We start from the raw sequence: 13,723 nt of genomic DNA, 5'->3' as shown, positions 1-13,723 counted from the left end.
AGTGTGAGTTGAGCAATACCTTAGGGAGCATTATCCTAACCCAGTATTTAAAAAGCAAGAAACTGAGGCCTAAGAGAGGTCACCTGACTAGCTCAAAGGCAGAGAACAAATTACCTAAGAGGCAGAGGCAGGACCTGAATTCAGCTTTCCTAACGTCTGGTGCAGGGCTCTTTCCATAATATCATGCTGCTTTCTCAACTAAACTGAATTGCCTTAACATCTGCCAATGTGTCTGCCTATGAGAACCAGCATGTATATTAGAGACAGGCACGTATCCTAATACTTAATCATAGGGGAACTCTTCATAAGTATAATTCACCAAAAAGCCTTACAATCAAAATGGGCCAGGAAATCATTAATATACCACTGAATGCAATGTTTCCCTCCAGACAACTGTCTTCTAACTTCACTTTCAGCTCAAGAACATAGCTAGTCATACTTTCAGTCCTTAGATTATTCTAAATAGAAGAAAACCATTTGTGCGACAGTAAAAATAATAAAGCAATCAGGCACCTAGTTCCATTACCCTGCTCTACTTACATTTTCCACCATCATTGTGATGCTTCACTCACTACTAACTGTTTTAAAGAATGTAGAAATAGAGCCATCATCATAAATGTAACTTTCCTCTACTATCCAGCAATTAGTCTGCCTCTTTCCAAAAACCAGAGAAATTTTACAGCAGAACAGAAAAATAAAGGGAAACAAGCAACTACAGGAGAAGCCTTTTAAAAGATATATGGAGGATGTATGATTTAGAGGTAAAGGGAAGACACTAAGTGTTCAAACTTAATACTACATTTATGCATACAAGTAAGGGAAATGCTGCCCATGCAAATGTTGTGTATACAATATGTATGAGCAGATCATGAATTTTCCTGTAGTCAAGAATATATTCGGCCTTCAGTTTAAACTACCTCTTCTCAAAATCTTCCCAAGTCACCCAAGCACAATTAACTTGTCCTTCCATAGTGCACCCACTCTTCCTTCTACAGACTCCATAACTGTAATGATTATAGCGTATTTTATTTTATTTATTTATTTATTTTGCGGTACGCGGGCCTCTCACTGTTGTGGCCTCTCCCGTTGCGGAGCACAGGCTCCGGGCGCGCAGGTCTTGCGGCCATGGCTCACGGGCCCAGCCGCTCTGCGGCATGTGGGATCTTCCCGGATTGGGGCACAAACCCATGTCCCCTGCATCGGCAGGCGGACTCTCAACCACTGCGCCACCAGGGAAGCCCCGAATATAGCGTATTTTAATAGTTACCTCACAAGTTTGTCTCCCTTCTAAACCATCATCTCACTGTGGGCAGAAACCATGTGCTTTTAGTGTTGTGTTCAGCGTAGAATTTAGCATAGCCCTGGCACATAGCAAGCACTTTATATTTCTTTGTCGAATGAACATTTTCAAAATGTTTTGTAACACTGAACATACCTGTTCAAAAGTATCAGTAACAAGAAATGTATTCATTCTTGCTGTGATAATTCCCAAATGTTATAGTTCACATATATACAGTTGTCATATTGTATATACACTTAGAGTACACTTAGGTAGTATATGTCATACACTTCCTTACTCTAAGTACAAACTTCAAAGTTGGCCAATCTGCTAAAAACAAACAAATCTAATTCAATATGTTTAGAGATGAATGTTGTAGTGTTCACCATCTCTGCTAATAATGCAATTTTATACTCCTAGCCAAAAACACAATAAAAAGTTCGAGACTAATCAACCACAAGCAGCAGGATCTAAGCGGTGTCTTACGAAGGAGATGGGGAACGCTCTCTATAGAAACACGTAAAGGAATTCTTGAGGGCAAGATATTTTATGTTCACCAAAAAGAATTATAGATTAAACAAAAAAAATAAAATTACTGACAAATACTGGTCTACTGGTAAATGTAAAAGCTTTGGAGTCTGAAAGTCCTGCTTTTAAGATGTGCCTAGGGCTTCCCTGGTGGCGCAGTGGTTAAGAGTCCGCCTGCAAATGCAGGGGACACGGGTTCATGCCCCGGTCCGGGAAGATCCCACATGCCATGGAGCGGCTAGGCCCGTGAGCCATGGCCACTGAGCCTGTGCTCCGCAACGGGAGAGGCCACAACAGTGAGAGGTCCACTTACTGCAAAAAAAAAAAAAAGAAAAAAGATGTGCCTCTGATGTGACCTCTTTAGGAAGGTCACTTCACCTGTCTGTGCCTCTTTCAGTTCCTCTTTTGTAAAATGTGAATAAGAATGCCTATCTCACAAAGCTCCCTTTGGGGATCAAATGATACTGTATAAAGGACCTGGCACAGATGCTCAGACACTAGCATGTAACAGTGTTCGTTCCCTTCCTACCTGGCAACATGTTGTCACTTAAGGAGCAGAGTCAGAAAACTCTCTTGGCTGAAAATATTTCTCCCAACAGATGTCAGTCAATGTTTCAAGTTTCACCAAAAGGAAATTCTGTTTGGATTTTCAAAAGCCCCAATTAAATGTTAAAAAATCTGCCACTTAATGTATCTATTTGGCTTTCAAAGGTAACCTGTCAAGGCCCTAAAGTACTGGGGGATTTCTTTTGATAAAGATAAAACAGGGAAAGGCCTATCTATGGAGGATAACTCCTAAATGAGGAGGTTGAAGAAACAAGGAAAAAGCAGTGAAAGGGTCCTAGAGAAAAACTTTTTCTACTTTATAATATTACAATCAGTCTTATCTAACTACATACCACTACATACACTCATAGAAAATCCATAAATTCATCAGTAAACCTGCATGCCAATTTAAGGTTATATTATTAAGAGGTGAAATTTCTGTTACTAAAACAAAAAAGATAAGTCCCAAACCACAATTTAATGATGTATTTCTGACCACTATTACCAAAGAAAAGATGTAGTCTGGGATAAACTATTGGCTCTATGTTCCTGCAAACTGTCAACTGTGTGCTCACAGTGTGAATTTTGATAAAATCGTAGTACAGATGGCATGATAGCTCTGTCATATAAATTATTAATAAATTTACATAAAGAAAAAACTCAAAACCATTCCATTATCTTTACAGACCTGACCAAGACAATGTAATGTCCCAACTTACACTTCAAATTTATTCCTATTATGAAGGTGCAACCACTACCACTTTTTTTTCCAAGTCCAGCCCAAATTCTCAGTCACTCACCCGCCCTCCATCTTATGAATCCTGTGCTTCCTCTCCGCCTGTGGCCTCCACCAAAGGGACTCTATAAAGTAAATGTGGAGAATTATTGCCAAAAGTGAAAGAATTAGAGATACTTAAAGTCCTAGAAAGGCTAATAAACCTTTGATTCATTAACTTAGAGAGGAGAAAGTAAATCCACAAGCTAGAGGATAGGAATATATTATACTCCAATTCTAAAATGTCAAAATATGTCTAAGATTCAAAATGTCTGAAACAGAACTTTTCAAAATCCAGCAAAACAAATTTAGTATTATTTGTGGATGAAGATATAAATGATATTTCTGCCTTCCTGGGCTCACAGAAAAACTCATCCTTATCAATGAAATCAGAGAAAAGAAAAATAAAGATTTGAATAAAAACAATTAAGAATTGCATTTTAAAGATCATATACATACAAAGAATATTAAAGGTTCTCTTTTCTTCTACTCTTAGCATTTTTATGCTACATCTATAAACCTAACATTTGCATCCATCTTCCCCTTGTCTCTTGACAGAGTGAAGAAAGCACCTCTAATCAGAATGCCTGCAATCCTGCTCTTCTTCCTACATTTCTCTTCATAATTAATCACATATCCTCCATCAATGAAGAGAAAAATCACTAATGCATCTGCAATTTTCCTCCATTACCCCATATGCAAAATTTATGTTGTCAAAATAATGACAATGATGACAACAGGTTAAACACATCACTTTTTATGTTAGAGGCACAGTGCTAAATGCTTTCCATAAATTATTTAATTCTCAAAACCACTGTATAAGATAGCGCTATGGGCTGTTTGTGCCCCCGCCACAAATTCATATGTTGAAAGCCTAACCCCCAGTGTGATGGGGCCTTTGGGAAGAAATTAGGTTTAGATGGGGTCACAAGGGTGGGGCCCTCATGATGGCATTAGTACCCTTATAAGAAAAGACATCCAAGAGCTTGTTGTGTCTCTTTCCACCTAGTGAGAACACAACGAAAAGGTACTACCTGCAAGCCAGGAAGAATGTCCTCACCAGAACCCAAAAATGCTGAAACCATGCTCTCAGACTTCACAGCCTCCAGAACTGTGAGAAATAACTTTCTGTCATTTAAGCTGCCCCGTCTATGATATTTTGTCATGGCAGCCCAAGCTAATTCCCCATTTTACGACTGAGAAAACTATGGCTTAAATAGGCTAAATAACTTTCCTACAGAGGATCCAGGCTACAGTGGTAGAGTCGGGATTTAAACCTGGCTTTTAACTAATACTGTTCCACTAATGTCTCTACAATATTGAGTTCCTAATAAGTAACCAACTATGTTATGTGCAAGAGATCAAAATAAAGTTGCCTTTAAAAACTCATACATCTAATCATATATTATAAACAAACATATGGACTGCCAAAGTATGAATTTCTCCAGGTTTGGTACCCAAGAAATGTTTATTGAAATAAACAGAAAAAACATCAAACAATAATACAATGTGTTGGGTGTTGTATGAGTAGGTCAAATAAAGTAACACAAAGGTTTCCAGAAGGAAGCAATTAATTCCAGGGGTGAGTAAGACAATTATTATAAGATAGGTAGAGTATGAAAAAAGTCATAAGTAAATGAAAGGCAGTCAGAACAGGGTATAATTAATTATATTTGGTGGGAATTTATCAGGGATTACTAGTAGATGTTACATATAAGCTGTCTCTTCAAAGATGAATAGAATATCACTTTTGGAATAAGAGATCATTCTAGGTTGAATGGACTATATGGACAAAAACATGGAGTTTGAAAATGTAGCTGCCTGTTCCTTTTTGATCCCATATTCAACACTGTAGTTTACAGTATAAAATATCTTAACAGATGCCCCTGTCTCTCATAGCTTCCTTTTTCAAACCACTCTACAGAAAGTATAAAAGTAATCATCCTAAAACACAGATCAGATTGGCTCCTTGTTCAAAAACATTCGATAGTCCTACTCTGCCTACAAGATACTATTTAAATTCCTCAGACTAGAATGTTAGGTCTCTCACAATCTGTCCCTGTTTTTCCTTTCCTTCCCAATTCACCTTGAGTCATGATTCCTCTACACTGAAGCTACACCGGATTGTTTGCTGCTCTTAAACAGGCCCTGTTAAAATGTCCCCCACTGGACCATGGCACATCTTCAAGACCCATGTAAAAGAACTTCTTTGGAAATATAACCTTGCCTATTGTCTCACTTATTACTCTCTGTCTTATGTTAGTTACATTCCTACATGTATGTCTCTATTAAAGACTACAAGCTCTTTGAGAGATGACCCCTACCCTACAGAGTTATTTAAAAAAAAAACTGAATCAAATCTTTGAGTCTATATGTCTAGGTACTATACAAGGAGCTGAACGTTAAAATGCAATATCATAAGAGCACTACTAGACAAATACACAGAGTATTATGACAGTCACCCAACTCAGCCTGCAGAGGTGCAGAACAGCTTCCCACAGAACATGACTAACTGATTCTTAAAAGATGAATATGAAGAAGACACAGGTAAAACATACACACACAGGTATGAAACAGTGCCACGTGTTAGAAGAAATTCAATGTTGCTAGAATGTAAAATATGGAGCCAGAAGTGGCTAAGTTATAAAGCTGTAGAGACAAAAGGCTGCATACAGTGTGTTGAGAAACATTTTATGCTGTGGGCCAGTGGTTTAGCATTAGTAAAAAGCCCCAATTCATACTGCGCCAAAACCAGGTGTAAGTTATACTGTAAGACATTTAAAAAATTGAATTAAACAGGTGGTACTGATATTTGCAAGTCTCAAAAGTCAAACAGATTAAAAAGGTATACAGTAAAGAGTCTCATCACACCTCTGTCATCTGCCCAGTTCATACCCTACTTCCTGGGGAAAAGTGTTAGTTTCTTCTTTTTCCTTCCAGAGTTCCTTATGCCAATAGAGCAAATAAATCTAGTTCCCCTCCTTTACACAAAAACTGCTGTATAATATGTTCTGCACCTTACTCTTTTCCTTTTTACTTGCAACGATTTTTCCATGATTTTCCAAATAAATACTATTCTTCCTATTCTTCTTCAACTGCATAATATTCCATTATACTGCTGTATCATTATTTACTTAACCTATCCACTATTAATGGACATTTGAGCTCTTGTTTCACTCTACTACGATATATTGTTTTGGTTGACACATATGAAGAAAATCTAGCCTTATGCAGATATGACTAGAAAAAGGGAGAAAAACGTTAATAAAGTTTTCAGATTATTGTGGATAATCTCCAAATCTTTTGCTATTACACACAATATTTGTATGAATAACCCTGTACATACATCATTACAAAATTTGAAAATATACCTGAAGGATACATTCCCGAAATGGGAATATACATTTGTAATTTTGATATATATTATCAAATTGTCCCCAGAGAAACAGAACCAGTATAGATTTCCCACCAGCAATGAATAAGCAGTGACACTGCCTGGTTCCTCAGAGGATCCTAGGGCAATCTACCTTTTAAAATCGTAATCAAGGAAGAAGAATCCAGAAGAAGCATGACATAAACAATCAAACAGGTCAAGAAAAAAACAGGAATTATGAGGTTTTGGAGTACAAGCAAGAAGACATGATTGGTCTCTAGTGTCAAATATTACCAGAGAGATCTAATAATTAAATAATAAACTAAACTATAAAACTTAAATAATTAAAGCAGTATGGTTAGCCATGCAAAAATAGAACAAATCAAGATAGAATAAAAAACATACAGTAATGAAGAATAAAGGCAATTAAGAATAAAACAAAGATAATACTATTCCCCACAAAAAGGAATCAGAGCTCCCTGGAGAAATTGGTTGATTCTAGAGCTGGGAAACTATATGATGAGCCTGGAATATTTTATTGTGTGAGAAAGTCTTCACAAATTGATGGGAACATGTCAAAAGAATATAGAGCTAGCTTTTCAGGGCTTACATGGGCCAAATCTAGGATAATTTGAGCATTTCAGAATTAATAATGATGGGAAAAGACTATAATCCATTGAATAAATTAGCATAAAAATAGGAGAACGTTTTTGAATAAAAGTTCTCATGAAGGAGAACCTTTTTTTGTAGTGAAAAGTCAATTAAAATTAAAAAGGAACAACTAAATTAGAAAATCACCATGAATAACAAACAGCTGGCTCAAACAAGAACAATAACTGGATGCTGAAACTCGTGGGCCAAAGTTTGACGAGCAACCAGATATTTATATGGTCACAAAGTATCACACCACAGGACTTCCCTGGTGGCACAGTGGTTAAGAATCCACCTGTCAATGCAGGGGGCACAGGTTCGAGCCCTGGTTCGGGAAGATCCCACGTGCCGCGGAGCAGCTAAGCCCATGCGCCACAACTACTGAGCCTGCGCCCTAGAGGCCACAAGCCACAACTGCTGAGTCTGTGTGCCTAGAGCTCATGCTCTACAACAAGAGAAGCCACCACAGTGAGAAACCCGCACACCTCAACAAACAGTAGGCCCGGTTCGCTGCAACTAGAGAAAGCCTGCCTGCAGCAACAAAAAGCCAGTGCAGCCAAAAATAAATAATCAATAATAAAAAAAAGGTATCACACCACAAGATTCTTATTAATTACAGAGGGAATAATAATAACCTTACAATGGAGAAGAATCTTGGTAGACACCATTGTAACCAGTGATCAAAGTTAACATCACCAGGATTGGGACGAAGCAATATCATGTGCTTCCTGATTAAAGTAGACTAAAGAGACATGACAACTGATGTATCAGGTGCACGACCAGACATCATGATGTCACATAATGACTCTTGCATGATGATCCAAGATTTTTTTGGAGAGGGAGGGCTTATAAAGGTTATTATTGACAATATCTGGATGACAGCATTGTGTCAATGTTAATTTCTTAATTTTGATAACTATACTTCAATTAAGTAAGATAACGTCCTACTTTTAAGAAACACACACTTAAGTATATAAAGGTAAAAGGGTCATCATGTCTCAAACGGTTCAGAAAATCTATGTATTTGAACCTAAGTATCTTTAAATATATTTAAAATATTTCTATATATTTTAAATATCATATATTGATGGGGAAGGAGGAACAAAGCACTGAGACAGAGAGGAAATGACAGGGAGGATAAGGAGAGAAAAAAGAAATGCAAATGTGGAAAATGTTAACATTTGAGGAATGAGCATATGGACTTCTCTGTACATCCGCCTCTGTCAAATGTCTGTTCATATTCTTTGTCCATTTTTCTATTTATCTTTTTCTTAATGTTTTATGGACACACACTATAATAAAAATGTTAATCCTTATTTTTTTCCCCAATATGTGATGGTTTTTGTTATAGAGAAGATTTAGTTTTTACAAAATCAAAACTTTAAAAATTCTTAATGCTACAATAATGATGATATTTGGGTGATGTGGTTATGGATGCTTTATTTGTTTTAAGTTTTTTTAACTTATCTGTATTTCACAAATCTTTACTAAGCACCTATTAATTTTTTAATGAAAAAAGGGTTATACTTTTATATTCCTTAAGCAAAATCCCAGCAGAACTCTTCATAAAACCTGACTCTAAAAATCAAATGGATTTATTTAACAATTTCTCTCTTAATAACCTTTGGAGACAAGAAGAGCTAAGCCAATAGTGAAGAAGAGTAAAAAGAGTTTGAGACTTGCCTTAGAGAGATCAGTACTTGTTGTAAAGTGGTACTGGTACAGGAATGAAAAAGCAGGCTAAAAGAGAGTAGAGAGAGCCCGGAAGCAAACCCACATATAAAAAGAACAATATGATGGATTACTCAACAAATGAGATTGAGGCAATTATTATACTTTTAGAAACATAATAAGATTAGAACCCCTTCTTTACACCTCCCCACACACACACACAAAACATAACATCCTCAAGGTGGAATAAAGAAGAACTAAATGTGAAATAACTTTTAGATATCTTATTAAAAAATGTAAGACACTCTGGTAGTGAGGCTCCAAGACAGCCTTCAGTGATCCTCTCACACTGGTATTCCAGTCTCAGTATGGTCTCCTCCCACAATGAACAGGCTGACTGACAGTCTGTGACTTCAGAGCCTAGATCAAAAAAGACATTAGTTTCCACTCTGATCTCCTGGCTCACTCATTCAGGGGAAGTCAGCCTCCAAATTATGATAACACTCAAGTGGCCCTAGTAAAGGATCACATCAAGAGGAACTGAGTCCTCCAACCAACAGCCTACACCAACTCACTGGCCATTTGAGTAGGCTATCTTTAAAAGCAAGTCCTCCAGCCTTAATTAAACCTACAGATGATTGAAGCCCTGACTGACATGTTGACTGCAACCTCATAAGAGACCAAGATCATAACCAAACAAACACCCTGCTCCCAGAAATGAAAAGAAATAATAAATATTTATTGTTTCTTTTAACCAAATAGGTTTTGCTGGTAATTTGTTATGCAGCAATAGACAATAAATAAAGACTATTGTTATAACCTCAATGTAGGAAAGGAAGTTCTTAAAAATTATAAGAACTATAAGAATTATAAGAAGCAAAATTATAAAGGAAAAGATTGACAAATGTATCTATATTGAAAATGAAAGGTTTTGGTACAAAAAAGTTAGTACTCATACAACTAAAAGGACAAGCCACAAACTAAAAGAAAGTATTTATAATTCAAATAACAAATAATGAATATCAATTCTTGAAAACTTCCTACAAGTCAACAAGGACAAACCATCTAATACAAAAAAGGGAGTGGGGCAAAGAGTAGAAAATGCAATTTATAAAAGAAATTACGTAGCAATAAACATATGAAAAGAACTAGAAACCCCATTAATAACCAGAGAAATTCAAATTTAAAACACCAAAATACCAATTCTCACACATCAGAATGACAAAACTTATGTGTGACAAGAAGAAAAGTCTCACAAACTGCTGGTGGAAGTAAAGTGTTAACAACTACTTCAGAAAACAATATACAAAATCTAGTAAAGGTGAAGGGAGAGCATACCCTATGACCTAGCAATTTTCTATTTGCAATAAAAATTTCACATATACATGGGGAACGTACAAAAACATTTGTTGCAGCACTGCTTGTAATAGGTAAAAAACTGGCAACCACTTAAAGCTCTTCAACAGAACAGTTTTAAAAAGCGTGGTTTATTCATGCAAAACCACGCAGCAGTGAAAATGAAGAAATCAGAACTCCGTGTATCAATATAAATACACCTTAAAAACATAACACTAAAAGAAGGTTTATAAAGGCTATCAGCTGATTTTTCAGCAGAAACTGCAGACCAGAAGAGAATGGCACAATATATTTAGAGTGATGAAAGGGAAAAACCTACAACCAAGAATGTTCTACTCAGCAAGGCTCTCATTCAGATTTGATGAAGAAATCAAAACCTTTACAGACAAGCAAAAGCTAAAAGAATTCGGCACCACCAAACCACCTTTACAGCAAATGTTAAAGGAACTTCTCTACATGAAAAAGAAAAGGCCATAACTAGGACTAAGAAAATTACGAAATAAAAAACATCACCAGTAAAGGGAAACATACAATAAAGGTAGGAAATCATGAACACACACAAAGCTAGTAGGGAGGTTAAAAGACAAAAGTAGTAAAATCATCTCTATCCACAATAAGGGATACACAGAACAATTAGATGAAAAATACAGTGTCAAAAAACAGTAACTGTGAGGGAAGGAGAGTACAAATGTAAGGTTGTTAAAATGTATTAGAAAGTGAGAGATCAGTAACTTAAAACAACCAAGTATATATAGAGTGCCCGACAAAAACCTCATGGTAACCACAAACAATTCACTTTGTTATAAAGCAGAAACTAACACACCACTGTAAAGCAATTATACTCCAATAAAGATGTTTTAAAAAAAAAAAAAACCTGTAACAGATATACACACAAAAAAGAAAAGGGAATCCAAACATAACACTAAATAAAGACACTCATCAAATCACAAGAAGAGAACAAAAGAAGAACGGGGGGAGACCTACAAAAACAAATTCAAAACAATTTAAAAAATGGCAACAAGAACATACATACTGATAATTACCTTAAATGTAAATGAACGAACTAAATGCTCCAGCCAGAAGTCTTGGACTGACTGAATGGATACAAAAACAAGACCCACATATATGCTGCCTACAAAAGACGCACTTCAGATCTAGAGACACATAGAGACTGAAAGTGAGGGGATGGAGAAAGGTATTCCAGGCAAATGGAAAACTGGAGTAGCAATACTCATATCAGACAAAATAGACTTTAAAACAAAGACTGTTACAAGAGACAAAGACGGACACTCATCCATCTATGATCAAGGGATCAATCCAAGAAGATATAACAATTATAAAATACATGCACCCAGCATAGGAGCATCTCAATATATAAAGAAAATGTTAATAGACGTAAAAGGAGAAGTCGACAGTAATACAATAATAGTAGGGGACTTTAATGCCCCACTTACCATCAATTGACAGATCATCCAGACAGAAAATCAATAAGGAAACACCGACCTTAAGTAACACATTAGACCAAATGTACTTAATTGATATAGAGAGAGAGCATTCCACCTGAAAGCAGAATACACATTCTTTTCAAGTGCACATGGAACATTCTCCAGGACAGATCACATGCTAGGCCACAAAACAAGCCTTGGTGAATTTAAGGAAATTGAAATCATATCAAGCATCTTCCCCGACCACCAGGTTGTAGGACTAGAAATCAACTACAAGAAAAATACTGCAAAAAAACACAAACACGTGGAGGCTAAACAATATGTTACTAAACAACCAATGGATCACTGCAGAAATCAAAGAGGAAATCAAAAAGTACCTAGAGACAAATGAAAACACAACAATGGGACACAGCAAAAGCAATTCTAAGAAGGAAGTTTATAGCAATATAAGCATACCTCAGGAAACAAGAAAAATATCAAATAAACAACCTAACCTAAAGCAACTACAGAAAGAAAAACAAAACCCAAAGTTAGTAGAAGGAAAAAAATCATAAAGATCAGAGCAGAAATAAATGAAATAGAGACTAAAAAAACAACAGAAAAGATCAATGAAACCAAAAGCTGGTTCTGTGAAAAGGTAAACAAAATTGATAAAACTTTAACCAGAGTCATCAAGAAAAAAAGAGACAGGGCCCAAATCAATCAAAATAGAAATGAAAAAGGAGAAGTTATAAACGACACCATAGAAATACAGAAATACATCATAAGAGACTACTCCAAGCAACTACACACCAATAAAATGGACAACCTAGAAGAAATGGACAAATTCTTAGCAAGGTACAGTCTCCCAAGACTGAACCAGGAAGGAACAGAAAATATGAACAAACCAATTAACAGTAATGCAATTACATCAGTAATTTAAAAACTCCCCAAACAAACAAAAGTCCAGGACCAGATGGCTTCACAGGTAAACTCTACCAAACATTTAGAGAAGCATTAACACCTATCCTCCTGAAACTATTCCAAAAAATGGCAGAGGAAGGAAAACTTCCAACCTCATTCTATGAAGCTACCATGACCCTAATACCAAAACCAGACAAAGATATCACAATAGAAGAAAATTACAGGCCAATATCACTGATGAACATAGATGTAAAAATCTTCAACAAAATACTAGCAAACAGAATCCAAAAATACCTTAAAAAGATCACATGCCATGTCAAATGGGATTTGTCCCAGGAACGCAAGGATTCTTCAATATCAGCAAGTCAATGTGATACACCACATTAACAAATTGAAGAATGAAGCAACCTAAACATCCATCGACAGATGAATGGATAAAGAGATGTAGTACATATATACAATGGAATGTTACTCATCCTTTAAAATGAATAAAATAATGCCATTTACAATAACATGGATGGACCTGGAGATTATCATTCTAAGTGAAGTAAGTCAGACAGAGAAAAACAACTATCATATGATATTGCTTATATGAGGAATCTAAAACAAAAATGATATAAACGAACTTATCTACAATACAGAAACAGACTCACAAACTTAGAGAACAAACTTATGGTTACTAGGGGGGAAGGGTGCGTGGGGAGGAACAGATTGGGAGTTTGGGATTGACATGTACACACTGCTATATTTAAAATAGATAACCAACAAGGACTTACTGTATAGCACAGGGAACTCTGCTCAATACTCTGTAATAACCTAAATGGGAAAAGAATTTGAAAAAGAATAGATACATGTATATGTATAACTGAATCACTTTGCTGTACACCTAAAACTAACACAACACTGTTAATCATCTCTGCTCCAATATAAAATAAAATTTTTTTAAAAAAATTGAAGAATGAAAACCGTATGATCACCTAAATAGATGCAGAAAAGCTTTTGATAAAATTCAACATCCATTTATGATAAAAAGTCTCCAGAAAGTGGGCAAAGAGCAAACATACCTCCATATAATAAAGCCCATATATGACAAACCCACAGCTAACATCATACTCAATGGTGAAAAGATAAGACAAGGAAGCCCACTCTCACCACTTTTTTTCAACACAGTTTTGGAAGTCCTAGCCACAGCAATC

General features: G+C 36.0%; 2 protein-coding genes across 3 annotated transcripts in view; both read right to left on the bottom strand.

Annotated features, from left to right (window-relative positions):
* Positions 1-3,214, bottom strand: part of AKT3 (AKT serine/threonine kinase 3) — a 320,125-nt gene extending 316,911 nt beyond the window's left edge. The window contains exon 1 of the mRNA XM_089919467.1: positions 3,154-3,214. The gene's annotated coding sequence lies outside the window, so the exon portion shown is untranslated. The remainder of the gene's footprint in view (positions 1-3,153) is intronic.
* The window catches only part of LOC149750448 (uncharacterized), an 88,076-nt gene that overhangs the window by 16,817 nt on the left and 57,536 nt on the right, over positions 1-13,723 (bottom strand). The window lies entirely within an intron of this gene.

The sequence above is a fragment of the Delphinapterus leucas genome, chromosome 1 (genome assembly GCF_059928025.1).
Source record: "Delphinapterus leucas isolate spDelLeu-1000000601 "Yukka" chromosome 1, BTC_Dleu_Yukka2, whole genome shotgun sequence".
Taxonomy (NCBI): domain Eukaryota; kingdom Metazoa; phylum Chordata; class Mammalia; order Artiodactyla; family Monodontidae; genus Delphinapterus; species Delphinapterus leucas.
This window is presented reverse-complemented; position numbering and strand designations above follow the sequence as displayed.